Below are 19,793 nucleotides of genomic sequence, written 5' to 3'. Positions count from 1 at the left end.
ATATTTATATATAACTGTGAAAATGAACCTAAAATTGTAAAATAACATACAGCTATTAACAGACAGTATCCCCAGGTATGGGAATAGATGGCAATCTTTATTTTCTGTGTAGTTTTTATGGTGTGAAACTTTTTGAAATAGCTGTGTATTGCTTTTATAACAAGACACAACAAAAGAGCTGTTTTTTAAATGCTAGAGTATTGGTTTGTAAAATGAGTAGTATACAAAATAGTATACTCAAGGGTATCTCATGTTTTGTAAAATATAGATGGGAAGAAGAAAACTTGTTAGGGAAGACACAAAATTTTAATAGTGGCTAGATAGAGGTTGGTATTATGGGATGTCTTGAGGTTCTATTTTAGCTGTTTTCTGCATTTTTCCAGTATAACATGTACATTATTTTCACAGTTTTTCAAACCAATTCCTGCCATCTTTTTTTAAGTGTAGAAAAGGAACCATAGGTAGGAAAAAAAAAAGCCAAATGCAGTCTCAGTTCCCTGGTCTCCAGGCAGAGATGGCCTCCAACATCTGAGCTCTCACTGAACACAGCTTCCTCCCATGGCTTAACAGTGCCTTCTATTGTGGCTGCCTCCCCCATCAGGCTGTGAGGGTACTGATGGCAGCGCCCATGTCTCATTCACCTCTGCACCTCCAGTGCCTGTCACAGGGCCTGCCACAGAGTACTCCATGGCGGCTAAATAAATGAATGAAGAAGATACTGGCAGGCTAGAACCTTGTAAGCAAAGCAAAGTGTTCCAACAATCATCTTATTTGCAATGGTGAAGGATGGAGTTGAGGGAGCAAACTGGAAGCAGGGAGACAAGATGCCCTGGCTTATTAGGAGTAAGATATTGAGGACCTGGTGGCAAGGTAGCAGCAGTGCAGTTGCACAGGAAGTGGAAAGAACAGAATTTGGGGAATAATGGGAGTAAGTGTCCACAGCAGCCAAGCATTGAGGGTAATGCCCGTGCTCTGGCTTGGACAACTGGGTGGTAACATGTGCCTGAATATGGAGCAAAAGCTTTTAAGAGAGAAAAACATGACAACTTCAGGTTTGAACACACAGGGTTTGATGAACAGAGACATCTGGGAGGTGCCACAAGGAGTCCCTTATGTCATCCTCCCAGCTGTCACCACACACAGGGTTGATTCTGCAAACCACAGGAACTTAATTGATGCATGTATTCTGAGTAAAATTCATCTATCCCTCCTCAGGGATGAAATGCCCCCTGCCTTAGGATTCTGTGACTCCCTCAAGCCCAGAGAGATGGGGTGCAATGGGAGGATTGAGTTACCGTGTCAGGCACTGCATGGGCTAAGGAGCTCCAGGGTCTGCTACTCTGCTATCTGGGAAGATGCTCATTTGCATTGGTTCCCTCTGCAGTGGGATGATTTCGTCCTTCATTTGCCTTCCCTGGATGATGCAGGCTGCCTGCATCCCCACTCTGAAAACTCTTTACACAGAACTGGCCGCACATTTCATAAAGCCATGAGTGATGTCAAAGAGCATCTACAATGGGGAGAAGACTGACTCTGAGCACTCATTTTACATTTGTAATCAGGGGATCTTAATCAAATGCCACCAAGCTACCATTGCAAGACAGCCTTCCACAAACACCACCCCTTGCACAGCTCAGGTTCTCCCTGGCACTCAAATTATCTGCAAAGCGGTCCCTATCACCATGTCCACCTATGCTCCAGGCCTCTCCATGGAGCCACATCCAGTTTCCTAAGTTTGCTACATCACTCCGACTTTGTGTTGTCCTCTCAGTCTCGATTGCCCTTCCAGATGTAACCTAACTAGTTCAGCCCTCTGTAGCCTTCAAAACCTAGCTCAGTCATCATCTGTCCTGGGGGATCTTTCATTTTTTTAAATTTTTACTTATTTTGGTTTTTGTTGTTGTTATTGTTACTTTTTGTTTTGTTTTGTTTTGAGATGGAGTCTCACTCTGTCACCCCCACTGGAGTTCAGTGGCACTATCTCAACTCACTGCAACCTCCACCTCCCAAGTTCAAGCAATTCCCTTGCCTCAGCCTCCTGAATAGCTGGGACTACAGGTGTGCGCCATAACATCTGGCTAATTTTTGTATTTTTAGTAGAGACAGGGTTTCACCATGTTGGCCAAGCTGGTCTTGAACTCCTGACTTCAAATGATCCGCCTGCATTGGCCTCCCAAAGTGCTGGGATTACAGGTGTGAGCTACCACACCTGGCCGGGATCTTTTATTATTATTATTATTTACATTTTTAATTTTATAGATTTAAAGGTACAATTGTAGTTGTGTTAAATGGATATATAGTATAGTAGTGAAGTTGGCTTTTAGCGTCCATATCACCGGATAGTGTACATTGTGCCAATAGGTGGTATTTCATCCCTGACCCTGCTCCCACCCTCCTACCTTTTAGGGTTTCCAATGTCTGTTATTCCACTCTGTATGCCTGCGTGAACCCGTTATTTAGCTACCAGTTATAAGTGAGAGCATTTTTGACTTTATGTGCCTGAGTCATTTCATTTAAAACAATTGCCTCCAGTTCCATCCATGTTGCTGCAAAAGACATACTTTTATTCTTTTATGGCCGAATAGAGTTCCATGGTATATATGCAACACATTTACTTTATCCAATCCTCTGTTAATGGACACTAAGGTTGATTTCATGATTTTGCTATTGTTAATAATACCACAAGGAATATGTGAGTGCACCTCCTGGCAATCTTCAACCCCTTTCTAACAGGGTGGGTTTGGATCCCTCTGTCCTGAGTCAGTGTCAAGGCACTGCACTGAACCTTTCTGTTTATGATTCTGCATCTCTCACACTACTCTGAGCTCGTAGTTTGCTGTGCCTTGTCTCAGTACCATCCTCAGCTCCATCCTCACATCTACCAGGTTATGTACTAGTGAGTGGTAGCTGCCGCCTGATAGAATGAGCTACTCTCCATAGTGGAAAATTCTTTCCCATTGATTCCAAACAGTGCAAAAGACCCCCTTTCAGAATAAAATTTTGGGGGTCACCTTTGGCTCTTCTCTGCTCCATCTCCAACATACAATCTGCCTTCCACCTGCACCAACACCTCTTTCATTTTCCCATTATATTATTCCAGTGGATGCAAGTGATTGCAAATTACCATCTCACCAGTCACAAAAGCATTATCTACAAATTGCTTTATAGGCCATCAAGCATCAGCACGTGTCATGATCATCTGGGTGCTCATAAAATCCTTGTGAGATTTGAAGGCCAGAAACCATCTTCCACATTTTACACATGAGAAACATGAGACCCAGTAAATTAATCTAGTCAGATACAAAGTTTAGATTGGAACTCAAGACTTGTAATTCTCAGACTTGGTCTTTTTACATGTTATCTCCATTAAATAGTCTACTGTAAGAGTTAATTAGGGATGTTTTACTCTACAAGAAAAGGATCCTTTTGGTTTTCTCCAGTGCCTAGTTTGGGACCTAGCACAACAAATCAATAAATCAATAAATCACTACTAAATCAATAAAGAAATCTCAATAAATCATTACTAAATTAATGAATAAATAAATGTCCCTTTGCATCATGACCTTAATTTTCTCATCTGTAAATGAGCATGTTTAGGTGTGCTGGTTCCCAAGATCATCTCTGGCACTCTTTTGTCTCTAGCTATCAATTTCTGGTTAGCAGGCTGGGGTCTGTGCTGGACAGAATGCAGGCATGGTGAACACCAGCTGCCCTGGGTGTGAATAAGAAGCAACAAAAAATGAACTGAGACCATTTATGAAAATAATAATAAAACCACACATTCCTTCATGCCAGAAATAATACAGGGCTCCATGCCTTGTTACCGGCTCTGCTTCTCAATGTCTTTGCCATCCCATTGTCATTCATTCCCACTTTGCCTGAAGTCTGTTTTTGGTACAGAAATGTAATTTAGTGGGTGGCTTTTCCCACAACTCATTTTCCCACATTCATTTCCTGCTCTGCTTTTAAAGTTTATGTTCCTTTGTGCACAATAGGCAGCACATCACCACTTTCCTGCAAAGTCACAGGCAACAGAGAAACTCCTAAAAGCTCCTGCAAGTCTTGGGAGAGACTGGAGTGTTTCCAATAAGACCCGCGTGCTACTAGATTGTTCTTAGGAACCCCTCAGAAGATTCAGCAACATGCAACATGACTTGTAGAATGGGATAATAATCATAAGGGTAATAAGCCTATTTGATAGTGCTTACCTTCTGCCAGACACTAGTCAAACGGCTTTCTATATATCCTTTCATTTAATTCTCCTGATAACTCTGTGAGGGAAATGCTGTCAATATCTCTGTTTTTCAGAGCGGGGATCTCAGGCAACTCTACAGGTCACATCATTAGGAATGGGCAAAGCCAAGCTTGGAACCCAGGCAGCATGATTCCAGAGCAAATACTCTTACCACCATGTTCTTTTTTTCTCCTATAGTTACATATGCTCCTCTTCCATGAAGCCTTCCTGGCCACCCCACCAACAACGCTGAGTACTAGATGGTGACAGAACAAGAAGCAGGGGCTTCACAGTCAGTTAGAACTGATCTCCACCCCTGGCTGTGCCAAATTACTTGTATGATTGTGGGCAGATTGAATAACCTCTTTAAATCTTAACTTCCTCATTTGTAAAATGGAAATGATAAATATTTCACGGTACCTTGGCAAACACTTAAGTAAGAGTCAGTAAATGTCCTGCATGTTCTGAAATGGGAAGTCCCAAGGCAGAACAGAGGGGTGCTCTGTTCCCTTCACTCCTCATCCATTCATTCACTCATTCACTTACCCAACAATTCTTTAATGAGCACCAACCACGTGCCATGCATTGCCTGGGGTGCTGGGGAAGGTTCCCATTCTCACGGAGCTTACGGTCTAGTAATGAGTGACAGAGGTTAAAAGGCAAATACACCAATGGCACACACGATTTCAGAGACAGATCAGTGCAATGAAGACAATAAACAGGAGATATAAGTGATATAGTAACGGTATGCTGGGGAGGAGGGTGTGAGGGAGAGAGCTGCTTTAGACTGGCCTGGGAGATAGTTGAGCTGAGACTAAAATGAGCAAATGAGCAGCACTAGCCAGCCAAGTGAAGATCCAGGGGGCTAGGGGTGGGGTGGAGAGGGGACAAACAATTTAGACAAAGAAAATGACAAATGCAAAATGTAAACAGGCAAAAAACTTACAGGGTTCTAGGAAAACAAATAAGGCCAGTATGGCTGGAGCATAGTGCATGGCCAGAAGAATAGAACGAGACGAGCTTTGAGAGGCTGGTGCAACTAGATCTTGCCGGGCCTTGTGGGCAATATAAATAAGGAGTTTGGATTTCATCATAAGTGCAATAGGAAGCTCTTAGGACATTTTAAGTAGGGAACTGGCATGATGTGATTTATGTTTTCAGAAGCTCAATCTCGATAAGAAGTGAAGAATGGATAAAAGGAGTGGAATACATTTAGAAGCAGAACCTGGAGATTGTGATAAATGTTAGACCTCAAAGCTTCACTCCATAGATGGACAAGAATGTCATTTCTTCTTTATCTCCGTAGATGTGTTTCCCAAGACATCCAGGAGAGAGGATATTGGCACAAACAGTGAGTCATCACTCTCCACCCACCTTCCAGACTCCCTTCTCTGTGAATACCCAGCTCTTCTCAACCCGGGGCTCCCTTAGAAAATCTAGACAAAACAATTGCCACAGAACCAACATCTTCCTTTTCCCTTTGTCTTATGGTAAAAACATATTTTTAGAAGCAAATCAAATAATAAAAGATTAGCACATAAATACACTGAAAAGTAAGAACACTGACAAATACCGCCAAGTGTGGGCAAGCTGTTCTTAGTGTCTCAGCACATGCAGAGCCCATGTTGCAGGTGGCATCAGGCAGACATGGGACCTAATCAGAACTCCTGCTGAAGCTGGATGGCCTTGAGTCAGCAATGTTCTAGTTAATATCTCTCCTTCATTTTTCCCCCACCTCTGCATATTCTGGTCTTTTCAACAGAGTCATCTGGGGAAAACCCACACATTTGATGATATTTTGTCTTCCCCTTCCTCTCTGTTAAAATAAAGGCCTGTCACATTTGATACTCATCTGAATTACTGATGTTGGGCATGAGATGGTGGGGCCATGCAATCCCTCTGGAGACAGGAATCTGGTTTATTTGGATCCTTAGGAGCTCATGAATACTGTGAGTTAGGCTTTTGACTCTTACAGAAGAGAATCCATAATACCCCAGAACAATGCCTCAGTAGCAGATTTATTTCCCTTTTTTTTTCTCCTGATCATGTTCCTTTTTACCTAGCACCAGTGTGGGTGGCTACGGTGAGAGAAGAACATGCTAGGAAGAGGTTCTCTCATTTTCATATGCTTCTCATGCACACATCCACTAGGGAGCTAGGTGGAGATGCTTGCACCCCAAGGGCTCTGGGCCCAGCCACTCATTGGAATCAATAAGCCCTCCTAAGGGTTTACAGATGGGGGAACTGAGGCCCAGTTACGTTCTATATCTCTCTTCTATACCCCAAAGACATTGAGATCCATAATTGCACCATACTTTGCCTGGATGTCCTGCACGGGCATGGGTCACGAAACATGATGGGGGCCTGCCCAGTTGACCCAGGCCCCCCTTGAGGCTTGGTGTGTGCTGAGAGGGTGACTCCTGTTTCAGGCATTGACAAGAAATCCAGTCCAGGGGTTTGTGTTGCTGACAGCAGGCAAGCTATCAGCAGGGGTGTCTGATGTAGGCTGTGAGACTCCAAGGTCAAAGGAGGAAAAGCATCTCAGAGTCTCTGTTGGTTGGAGAGGGCAGAGATGAAAGTAGAACTCATGGAGTGAGGCACGACCCAAGCACTACAGGGAGAGGCACATGCAAGGCACAGGCCTCTATGAATGTCTGAGGAGTCCATTCAGAATCTAGTTAGACCTGCCTCAGAGCAGGTGAAGGTAGGTCACATGGTCAGAGCTGGACCCATGGCTGAATCCATTCAGCCACTTTCTGCTCAGGCCAGGACTGACCCCAAGACACAGCCTGCAGTAGGGGAGCTCACTGCCCTTGCTTAGGGGCAGGCAAAGAGATTCAAAAGCCAAGGGGGGGCCTGGTAACACTGACATCCCAGGCTCAGTTCTGCTCATCAGCCCCTGAGTGAGAAAAGCTGCAGGTCTTCAGGCCCTTGTCACTCCCTGCTGGTGTTAATTTACTCACTTCTTAGACATCTCCGCAGAAAGGTCAAGGGCTAGATGAGTAATCATGGCTGAGCTAACGCCTCGGCCTCGGCCATCGATTCTCAACCTCAATTTTCACAAATGTCTCACTATCTTATCCAAATATGCTTCATACCTTGGAGCAAAGGGTGTTCCTGGTGAAGTTTGCAAATGATTGATTTAAGTGGTTGTGGCTTTCAGAAACTGGCATAAAGAAGAATGTGAGCAAAGACCGATCTGCACAGGAACCAACCACTGGATGCTGCTCTGGGGAGGAATGTGGATACCAGGAAAGGGGCTCTCTCCCCCTCCTATAGGAGTCCAGAGCCTCCCACCTCAGTCCACAGATTAGAGGGTCACAGGTTTCAGGATGCATCAGAATTACCTGGACAATGTGTCAACATGCAGGTTCCAGGGCCCTGGCCCTAGAAAGTCAGATTCTATAGATGTGGTGCAAGACCCAGAAATGTCCATGTGGCTGTGCTCCTTCATGAGCCTGATGGAGGTGTGGTCTCAGAACCTTGCTGCTCAAAGTGTGGTTGGTGGACTGCAGGCAGTAGAATAGAAATGAAGAATTTCAGGCTACAGGATCAGAGTCTGCCTTTAACAGAATCGCCAATGATTCTTGTGCACAATGTTGAGAAATGCTGGCTTAGACCACATTGTGAGCCCCCTTGGCTCTTCTCTGGGCCCAGATTTTTCCCTGGCTGTGTTTTGTGACTCCACTTCACTCACCTCTAATTCCCTGAGAGACCCTTTCCACCCCAAGATAAATAGAACTGACCTTCTGGGCCACACAGTCTTGCGGGGAGACATGTACACACACATGCACCTACCAAGGCTGATGTGGTAGGGCCAGCCCAGCAGATCTGGGACCTCAGCAAAGCCAATCTGAGGGCAAGAGAATGAGAACAGAAAAAGTATGGGGGCTACAGCCTTGCCAACTGCTCACGGATTTCAGCAAAGAAAACAGCAATAATTAATTCTGCCAATACTTTTTGAGCACCTGCTATGTGCCAGGCCCTGGGGGAATGACAGCCGCCATTCATATAATACCTTTTGGTTGATAAAATATGTTCACTCCATTCTGTCAGTGAACTGCACATACAACAGAGAAATGAGCCAGTGATATAGAAAGCATGATCCCCATTTTACAGATGATGAAACTGAGGCTCCAAGAAACTGAGTAACTTGCCCAAGATTTAAAAATAGCTTTTGAGCTGGGATCCCCACTTTTTTTGGCTTTCTCCCCTCACACTCAATGTGATTAATTTATTTGCTCTACATGGTCATTTGAACATTACCCTTGACATTTTTTTCTGCCTTTTCTGCCATGATGACTGTCCAGCATGGAGAAGCATTGTGTCCAGTCGCCACTGAATTTCCATTAGATGGGGCCACTCATCCTGAACTACAAGTGGCACTGAGTATGCCCATGCTCACAGTAGCTATTCATCATAGCTAAATTTTCATCATAGCTAAAATGTGGAAGCAACCCAAGTGTCCATAGACGAATGAATGAATAATCAAAATGTGGCACATACATAGAATAAAATACTATTTAGCCTTAAAAAGGAAGGAAATTCTTACACATGCTACAACATAGATTAGCCTTAAGCTAATTGAAATAAGTCAATCGCAAAAAGAGAAATACTATATAATTCTACTTACATGAGACACTTAAGAGTAGTCAAAATCATACAGACAGAAAGTAGAATGGTGGCTACACTATCAGGGGGGTGGGAGAAGAGGGAAATCAAGAGTTCGTATTTAATAGACAGAGTCTCCGTTTTGCAAGATAAAAAGAGTTTTGGAGATGGATGGTGGTGAAGGTTGCACATTATCAATGTATTTAATACTACTCAACTCTACATTTAAAAATGATTAAGATGGCACATTTTATGTTACCTGTATTGTACCACAATTAAAAAAAATGGGAGGTGGAGGAAGAGATTGTAAAGCAGCTTCCTGTGTAAAGGCCAGATCTTGGAACTGGAAGTTAGGACTGAGCCACCAATCATGAACGGATGACCACTGGGACTGGACAGCAATACATTAATATGTCAGCCAAACCCAAGATTCAGAGGCTGAGCAGGGATATGCAAGACATTGCTTTGAAGTGTTGATTTCTTATCACTCATCAGTGAAAATTCTTCCACTTGGAGCAACAATGAAATGCTTCCTGAACACAAGAAAATAAAACAACAAAATAAAGAACAAAACAAGCCCTGAGCATGCCTGAACCAAGAAAGCCAGGATGTGAAGGTGATGAGCATGAGGGTGTAGGGCATGGGCGGATTGCATGGGGCTGGGAGTGTACAGTGGGGGAGCCTGAATGAGCAGGCAGAGGGACCTGTGGGTGCTTGCTTTTGCTTCCAGGTCTTCTTCATTATCATGGGCCTGGGGGATCTGAGAGGGTCTCACAGTGCCCACAGCCTTACCCTTATCCCAGGTGCAACTGCTGATCCTCCCTGAAACAACAGCTCATAAGGGCGTCCTCATGTGGACCAGACACAATGACAGTGGCCTTGTGTCACAGCTTGCAGAGCATCTTCATGTGCCACCCAATCATCTATGCCCTGGTGGGATTACTATCTCCACTCATTTTACAGATGATGAAACTGAGACTCAGACCAGAAAGCTATCTGTCCAAGGAATAACCAGAGGGTAGACTTGCTTCCAGACTCCAGGCTCCAAGGCCCTAACTCTGCGTCTGGCACCTCATGGTCTCATCTGTCTCCAGAATAAGTCCTCAATGGCCACAGCTGAGGTGCCTCATGCATCATGGGCAGCCACAGCCCCTGCCCCAGTCCCCTTGTCTGATGAACACACATCATGATGCCACTCTAATAAAGGGGACCATTGTTAGAAAAGATTAATTCATTAATGAATATGAGGCCTCTGGAAAGCCAGAACGTGATGTAAATACCCATGCTGTCAAAGCTGCCTCTCTGTTGCAGAATGAAAAGCACCAAAATCCCTCCATTGTCCTTGGATAATAGCTTTGATTTGGGGCAGGGCAGGAGGAAGGAGACTCTGTCTAGGGGATAAACAATGCTGGGATGTTCCAACATCGCAGGCTGGGGAAGGGAGGAGTGGGCTGAAGCTTCAGTCTTCCCAGAGGACCTCTGTGTCTTCACTCCTGAATTTCCCACACTGCCCCAGCCAGACACACACATGCACGTTCTCTCCCTCCCTCCCTCCCTTCCTCACTCCAGCTCTTGCCCTAGAAAGAACACCTCATTCTGACTTCTTGTGAGGTGAGCAAAGATAACGCCCCTCTCCCAGCAGGTGCAGGTTTGAAGCTGATTTGCCCACTGGTGGGTGTATTTGCAGTGACCAGATTGCACTTTGTAGACCACACTCATAGTGACCAAGAGACCAGGTGGCAAATGTCAGGGCTACATCTGAGTATGTTTGAGTTTTCTACTGCTGCAGAGATGCCTTACTCTGCTCAGGCAGCTACAACAAAACACCACAGATTGGGTGCCTTAAACAATAGGCATTTATTTTCTCACAGTTCTGGAGGCTGGAAGCCTTACATCAAAGTGTCAGCATGGCAGCATGGTCAGTTTCTGGTGAGGCCTCTCTTCTTGGCTTGCAGACAGCAAAGCAGCTTCTCACTGTGTGCTGACATGGCATTTTTTTTTTTTGCTTGTGTGCATGTGAAGAGAGAATTCCAGTGTCTCTTCCTTTTCTTGTAAGAGCACCAATCCCATTATGGGGGCCCATCCTCATTAAAATATTTCATCAAAATCTAACTACCTCCCAAAGGCCCCCCTCCAAATACTATCACATTTGGTGTGAGGGCTTCAACATACATATTTTTGGGTGGACACAAGCATTCACTTCATAACAATAGCAAACATTTCATGAAGTAGTGATGTAAGACAATATACATTTTATGATGCCCACGGGCTCTGTGTATCAGGATTTGCACACAGGATCCAGCAGAGATGGCATGCTTTTCTCAACATTGTCTGCGATATCAACTGGGAAGACTGGAACAGCCAGGGGAGATTTGGATGCCTGAGATCTGGAGCTGCTGGAGCTGGAGGAATTGATTTCCAGCAAGATTTCTTCACTTACACGTCTCATGCTTGGGCTGGATGACTGAAGGTCAGCCCAGCTGGCACTGTCACCTGGAGCACGGACTTAGGGTCTTGCCATGGGGTCCAGGCTTCTCACTGCATACAGAGTGAGTTCTGAAGGAGAAGATCTTCAAGGGAACAAGTGTCCTAAGGGACCACCCTCAAATGCCATGTGGTTCCAACTTTTCTCAAGGGGAAGGTAAAGTTTTAGCCACCACAGACCCAAGGGAAGGGATCAGAGACATTCTTGATGGGAAGAGTGTCAAAGATTTGGGGGCCATGTTTTAAAGCCATCATAGGGAAGGACGTCAGGGTTTGGTATAGGATTGAGTTTGAATACCCTGGTCCCAGACACCCACCCCATCTCCATGAGGAAGATAATACGCAACACTCCAACACTTTTTTTTTTCTTTTCTTTTTTGAGACAGAGTCGCCTTCTGTCACCCAGGTTGGAGTGAATGGCATGATCTTGGCTCACTGCAACCTCCACCTCCTGGGTTCAAGCGATTCTCCTGCCTCAGCCTCCTGAGTAGCTGGTACTACAGACACACATGACCATGCCCGGCTAATTTTTGTATTTTTATTGGAGACAGGATTTCACTATGTGGGCCAGGCTGGTCTCGAACTCCTGACCTCAAACGGTCCACCCGCCTCAGCCTCCCAAAGTGCTGGGATTACAGACTTCAGCCATCGCACCGAGCCCCCAACACTTTGAATTAAACCATTTTCATCCTGGAGGCATAAGTTTTAGGGTCCTTAAGGAATCTAGGTCCTTGCCTTTATTTATTGATGACAAAACTGAAGCCACGAGAGGTCACTTGTTATGGCCAATGTCACATGTCTGCTAAGTGTCACAGCCAGTGTTCAAAAGGAGGCTGCTGACTCCAAATCCAATACTGACTCTTTGCTCCCAGTTCTGGCTGCTATAGCAGCTGGGCTGCCTCATTCTTTCTAACAAGATAAGGAATCCATCTTTAGAGGTGAGTAACCAGCTGCAAACCAGAACCTTCCAGCTTGTCTTCATCTAGGAGAAGGGCAAGGAACAGGGGGGCCCGAGGATGTGTGCTGCCTAGGAAGGCTGTAGGCTGGCAGACAAATAAGAGCAGATCAGCTGACCCCCACTCCCCCCAGGGCGGGTCTATGATGGGCAATTGGATAAACACATTCAGAACAGGATGAATGTGCAGCCGAGTGTGAGCACATTTTAAATACATTTCACCTCCATATGCAGATCTCAGTGACATGTGACAAATATGCTGTGGCCTCCAGGAGCTGTTCTCCAAGGAGGCACTTATTTCATTTGACTCCAAGCATCCAACCTCAACAGATGCCAGAATTCAGACGGGTGGTGGGAAGCAGGCTTCAATTACTGCAGGAAGACTCAAGTTACACAATGGGAAGAACTTTCCTTCTCTGGAACACCAGCTTTTTTCAGCAGACTATTTTGCAATGTGATACACAGACTCAACGTAGACACTTACACATAAATAAAAGTGCTCTCTGTAGAAATGGGGGGAAAAAACCCAGTTGATAGAAACTAGACTTTTAGCTCAGACTCCCAGATTTTCTGCAATACACTCATTCCACATAGGGTGTCACCCTGGTGAGCACTTTTGGCTTAAATGAAGGTTCAGTGTCTCTTTTTGGAGAGCAGACAACATTTTAAGGACATAAATATGTAGATCTGGGGTTTACTTGTTTTTGTTTTTTTTTTTGAGATGGGGTCTCACTATGTTGACCAGTCTGGTCTTGAACTTCTGGCCTCAAGCAATCCTCCCATCTTGGCCTCCCAAACTGCTGGGATTACAGGCGTGAGCCACTGTACCTGGCCTGAAATATGTAGATTTGAACTTGAAAACCTGAGAACTGAAGCCCTGTAACCTTTTCCAAACTAATCTGTGAGATAGAAGGGGTTTAGAATTATATAAATAAGTTACCTGCTTGTGTGTCAGGCAAATTTTTTCTTTTTCTGTTGTTGTTGTGGGGGATAACACCCTTTTTGAGATAAAACTCACAACCATACAATTATACAATTCATCCATTTAAAGTGTATAATTCAGTGAATTATAGTATATTCACATAGTTAGGCAGCCATCATTGTAAGTCAATTTTAGAAAATGTTCATTACCCCAAAAAGAAATTCCATACCCTTCACTTCCCCACAAACTCTTCGCCTAGGCAACCACTAATCTTTCTGCGTCTATAGACTTACCTGTTCTGGACATTGCAATACACTACGTAGTCTTCTGTGTCTGACTTCTTTCCCTTATCATGCTATTTCACGGTTTGTCTATGTTGTAGCCTGTATGCCTTCATTCCTTTTTATTGTGGAAAAAGTGTTCATTGTATGGATATGCTATATTTTATTTATCCATTCATCAGCTGATGGGCATGTGGGCGGTTTCTACTTTGGAGTGATCATGAATACTACTGCTATGAGCATTCATGTACAAGGTTTCCTGTGGATGTATGTCTTCATTTATCTTGGACACGGACTTAGCAGTGGAATTGCTGAGTATGGAACTCTACATTTAACTTTTTGAGGAACTCCCAAACTGCTTTTCAAAGAGGCTGTTACATTCACAACAACAGCGTATGAGGATCCAATTTTTTTACATTCTCTCCAACACTTGTTATTATCTGTCTTTTTCATGGTGGCCATCCTACTGGGTGTACAGATACTTCTTTTATATTATCTCATTGAATCTTCAGAATGCTGCCATAAGGGCAGGCACTACCATCCCAGTGTACAGATCACAATACTGAGGCTCCAAGAAGTTGAGCTTGTCAAGGTTGCAAAGCTGGTAAAGAGGCATAAAGATGTGTTGTCAGGTGTGCCTGACACCTCTCCCACTTCCCTGTATCCCAGCCCACCCTCTCAGGCCCGTCACGCCACCTGCATAGCCCTCTCCATGTGTTTATCCTTGTGTTCCACGCGTGACTCATTGCTGAGATGGTCAGGAATGACAGTGACTGAACTTTCTATCCAAACTCACCTTTCTCCCCTGAGCCTTGAGATGGAACCATCCCCTCCTGGCTGTGGGCATTCCTTCTGTCAATGGTGAGAGCCAGCCCAGACTGCCAGGAAATAAACCAACATGCCTCTCTGCCCCAACCCCTCCATCACTGCCCAGATCCAGCCCCACTAGGCTCCACCTGGCTCCATAGCTATTTCACCCACCTCTTGGAGCACATGAGGCTCTTGCCCAGTCCATCGATGGCTTCAGGGATCTCCCACATCAGACTTCCAGGAAATCCTTTGGTTCAAAAAATCGTAATGAGCAGGACCCTAAACAACCTAGCACCTCCCAAGACCCATGCTGACATGGGTCCTTGGTTGTGAGCTGCACCATTCAGCCTCCTGCTGAATGAGGCCAGCACCTGCTGGACCCACCCATCTCCTGACTCTTCCCCTTCCCCACCACACAGGAAGACAACTGATGCAGGGAGCATCAGTGTCAGGTGTGTTGTATTTATGTGACGCACACAGTTCCCTGCTCTCCCACCATTGTTCTTTGATGTATGACAAAACTCCCAATTTGTCAAATGCTTAACAGCAGTCAGGAAAATCTATTCTCCACACATCCACAGAGCTTTTCATTTTGCACAACTGTCAGGGAGAACAGTTTATGAATTTTCTGTCATGGGGATTCTGAAAGAATGGGGAAGCGGGAAGAAACACCAACCCCACCACGACCCCTTCTGTGAATCACAGCCTCAACTTATCAGACAGAAGCCCAGGCAGCATCTGAGGCTCCCTTGTTACATTACACATCATTACTCTTTGCATTTAAGCCCATTTTCCATGCAGCCATCTCTGAATGCATTTCTGTTTCCATCAAATCCCTCCCCATGGTGTAAAAGTAAATATTAGACAGTGCCCTCCTCCTAAAAGATCTTGCATTTCAAGCTCAAAAAAGTCACCTAAAGGGACTCAGTAGTAGACAGCTCTCTGCTCCATAGATGCCAGCCAGCTTCCCTGGCTGACATGCAACAGATTATCATGCAAACCCAGAAGCCTCAAGCTTTTAAGACATTATATATTGAAAATATACACTGAATCATCTTTAACAGAAAAAAAAACTAAAACCAACCAAAATTTCCAAAGAAAGACAATCAATTAAATAAATTATGATAACCCCCAAAATAGTCCATGGTCCACCATGGAAATAGTGTTTCTGTGGTGTGGGAATGTGGTTAGGATATGTTAACTAAAGCAAGTTTCAAAACTGTATTTACAGTATGATTCCCATTTAGTAAATGTATGTATGTATATGTATGCATAGGGGGAAAAAAGACCAGATGGATAGACACCCTAAATGTTAACACTCAAGAGATTATCTGCTTTTTAAAAAGATTTTTATTTTCATTTATTTACCACATTTTCTTCAATGAAGCAAAAACTTTTTCTGAAAAAGTTGTTTCTGCTCAACAGTCTATTCATGGACCATTTGAAAAACTTTAAACTTGGCAGACTGCGGCCAGTTGCACAGTAAACAGAATTTACAGCCCAATGGCTTTCTGGCAGTGAGCACTTTTTCATTCACACCAGGTGACACCATACTGAGCAGCAGCTGTCCATATGATTTTAATCACAGTAACTTTTGAAACCACAACTTGCAGTCCCCCTTATTTTGTTCCATTAAAAAGCTGTCTTTTGAAGCTAATGAGCAAATTCTCTGAGAACTGGAACCTAGGAAATGCTGAATCACTGGATGAATAGCCCGTTAAATCCATACTAGTTATGCAGCTCTTTGAAGACACACACATCTCAGGTAACTTGAAACTTCCCTCTGAGAATATATAGGATCTCTGGTTATCATATGTAAATGTAAGTCAACGACCAACAAGAAATGATTATTTGCAAATACCTTGGCCATGATCTAAGTTGCAGTTCTAATTTGAGGAGTAGCAGAGTGATCACTTTAGCACGGACCTGGAGGCTAAGATTACCCTTTACAGGGAAATCCTGAATAGGGTTGAGACTTCCCAAGAAACAGATTCTATGAGCTACTCACAATTACAACTGTCTAAGCTGAAAGAAAATTTCAACACTAAATCCCTTAGTCTTTCCTTTTCCTTTCTAATCGGTCTCTTCTGTTTTATCTCCTTTCCTATCCACCTTCAATATTTCTTGAGCTATCTCTTTAATAATACTTTTAGAATGTACTTTCAAAACGTTTGCTTTCAGTCCTTCACAACCATGTGAAGGGGAAAAGAAGGAAAAGGAAAAAAACATACATCCCTTGTGTATGAGTTTGCTACAGCTGCCATAACAAAGTACCATAGACTGGGTGGGGGGTGGGGGCTTAACAATAGAAATTTATCATCGCACAGTTCTAGAAACCGAAAGTCCAAGATCAAGGTGTCAGCAGGGTGGATTCCTTTGAAGGGCTGTGAAAGAACCTGTTCCACGCCTCTCTCCTAGCTTCTGGTGGCTTGCTGGTAATCTCTGGTGCTTCTTGGCTTGTAGAAGCATCACCCTGATCTCTGCATTCGATTTCATATAGCATTCTCCCCAAGTGCATGACTCTTTGCCTAAACTTCCCCTTTTTGTAAGGACACCTGTCACAATGGATGTGAACCCCACCCAACACACACACCCAATGACCTTAATTTAACTGCATCCACAATGACCGTATTTCCAAATAAGGTCATATTCTGAGATCAGAGGGTTAGGACTTCAACATATAATTGAGCTCCATAGTACCTTATATCAATCCAACCACGACTTTCTTAACCTATGCCCCAATCAGGCTCCTGAGCACAGCTAGAGAAAACTGTACAACCTCCAAGTGACGGCGTGGGTTCCAGTGTCAGTTGAGCTAACACTCTTTTGTCAACAGCCCGTTCTATTCCCCACTGCAGCTTTTTTCAACTGTCACCATGCTCCTCTATTCCCCCAACTTTAGGGGAATAGAGGAGCTATTCCCAGAAGCAAACAGAAGCAACTACTTCACAGAAGCAAACAGAGGCCATCCCAAAAGAATGTTCTGACCACCCTGCAATGAATTATTTCCCTTTACTTGCTGTATTAGTTCATTTTCATGCTGATGACAAGGACATACCTGAGACTGGGCAATTTACGAAAAAAAGAGGTTTAATGCACTTACAGTTCCACATGGCTGGGGAGGCCTCACAATGGCAGAAGGCAAGGAGGAGCAAGTCACATCTTACGTGGATAGGTGGCCTCAGGCAAAGAGAAAGCTTGTGTAGAGAAACTTTCATTTTTAAAACCATCAGATCTCATGAGTCCCATTCACTATCAGGAGAACAGCATGGGAAAGACCCACCTCCATGACTCAATCATCTCCCATCAGGTCCCTCCCTCAACACGTGGGAATTATGGGAGCTGCAAGATGAGATTTGGATGGGGACAAAGAGCCAAACCATATCACCTGCCTCCTTTCTTTCCCCCTCTGCCCTGTCCTAAAGCAAGGTGCATCCTTCCCCCTGGGCTCTAGATCCCCTGCCCTCCAGCTCCTCGGGCCTTGCCCACACCAATTACCCTCTTGCTTCTGTCTTCAACCTCCCCATCTCCACTGGCTCCTTTCCATTAGCATTTAAACATGTCCAAATCTTTTCCCTCATAAACGCCCAAAGCTCTTATCTCCATGTCTCTCCAATAACCTCCTGTCCCCACCACATAGCCAAATTCATCAAAAGAGAAAAATAAGTTATCTCCACTTTTCTTGTCCTCAACCCATTCTATCAGACTCTTGCCATCACCTGTGTATTGTAAATTCTCCTGCCATGGATTCCTCCATTGCCCTCTTAAGGGGCCATTCAGCAAGCATATAATGCCATTGACCTCATCCTCCTTTAAATATGGAATTCCTTGGCTTCTGAGTGATCCTATAGCCTCCCAGTTCTTCTGGGTTTGCTGTGCTGGCCACTCCCTAGATGTTTAATGGTTGCATTTCTTGGTATTGCTTTCAAGCTCTTTCCCTTCTCTTTCTGATCTCATCTAGTACTATGAATTAAACTACTACCTAGATCCTGGTGACTCTCAAGTGTCTACTTCCAGTCTACCTTTTTCTCCTAAATTGCAGATGCCCACATTCCTCTCTACTATTACATCTTCCATGGGTGACTTACATCCAATAATAGTTACAAAAGAGAACAGCTAATAGCAGTAGGCTGAGTGATGGGGTGACATGGACTTAGGAAGGGCAAAGACCCCTTTGGCAGGGTTAAGAAAAGCAGAGATGAAATGAGGAGTCAGGGCAGTCATCTGAAGTACTTCATAGTTCTCTAAAAAGTACTCTCAAATTCAAATTTCCTTGACACCTTGCTAACCCTTCTGCACACCTACATCCTAAAGGACAGGGCTCTCCTTAACGTGAATTAAATTTGAATATGCTTCTACCTTAGAAAATATATTGTTCCTCCACCAATATCCTGGCATATGGAGACTGCCTACTGAAAATCATGGGTATGACATTGACTTGTGTAATGCTAGCTTTGGAGTACATGTAGCTTTTTCTCTATGGACTTACAATTTTTTTTTTTTTTTTGAGATGGCGTCTTGCTCTGTTGCCCAGGCTGGAGTGCAGTGGCACGATCTCGGCTTACTGCAAGCTCCACCTCCTGGGTTCATGCCATTCTCCCGCCTCAGCCTCCTGAGTAGCTGGGACTACAGGCGCCCGCCAACACGCCCAGCTAATTTTTTTTATTTTTAGTAGAGACGGGGTTTCACCGTGTTAGCCAGGATGGTATCAATCTCCTGACCTCATGATCTACCCACCTTGACCTCCCAAAGTGCTTGGATTACAGGCATGAGCCACCGTGCCCGGCCAGACTTACAATTTTAAGGGAGGCATTTATATTAAATTATACTTCCCACAATCCACTCAGCTTGGTCTTTGGCTCCATTGTTGGGTGGAATTACAATTGCTAGTACAGTAGCTGGATGTTAAATAGAAGTCAGTGTAGAACAATAGATGTCGAAATAAAAAACAAGATTAGAAACAGAAAAGTTCATGGCTTCAAAATGCATGTTAGCCTGGGGTAAACTGTGTGGATCTTACAGAACATGGAGTCCAGCACTGATACGGACAGGAGATAGGGAAATACTGGGTTGAAGAAGGCAGTTCCCAGGCAAAGGCCCCCCACCTTCAAGCCGAGAAACCCACAGCCCTCAGTGAGAACAGGCATTCCTGTTTTTGCACCCAAAAAGTTGCCTTTTGGCCTGCTATGTCCCCCTATCTTGCATCCATATAAACCCTGAACCCCAGGCTCCAGAAAGCAATGAGCAGAGGAATGGCAGAATGGGGCAGCAGAGAAGAGAAAAGAAGGAGCGTCTGAACACCAAAAGGAGATTGGCTGGGGACTATTGGAAAGGAGATCGGCTGCAGGATGGCCACACTCCAGGGGAAAATCATCTTCCCACTCCATTCCCCCTCCAGCTCCCCATCCATCCCACAGAGAGCCACCTCCACAAACCTGCACATTGTGTACATGTACCCTAAAACTTAAAGTATAATATTAATAAAATTTAAAAAAA

The 19,793-nt window shown here is 44.4% G+C and overlaps 1 protein-coding gene across 4 annotated transcripts in view; it reads right to left on the bottom strand.

The window, feature by feature from the left end:
* Positions 1–19,793, bottom strand: part of PTPRT (protein tyrosine phosphatase receptor type T) — a 1,129,549-nt gene that overhangs the window by 531,821 nt on the left and 577,935 nt on the right. The gene's annotated exons all lie outside the window — the stretch shown is intronic.

The sequence above is a fragment of the Nomascus leucogenys genome, chromosome 13 (assembly GCF_006542625.1).
Source record: "Nomascus leucogenys isolate Asia chromosome 13, Asia_NLE_v1, whole genome shotgun sequence".
In the NCBI taxonomy this organism is placed as follows: domain Eukaryota; kingdom Metazoa; phylum Chordata; class Mammalia; order Primates; family Hylobatidae; genus Nomascus; species Nomascus leucogenys.
The sequence above is the reverse complement of the archived record's forward strand: the minus strand, read 5'-3'. Positions and strand labels throughout refer to the sequence as shown.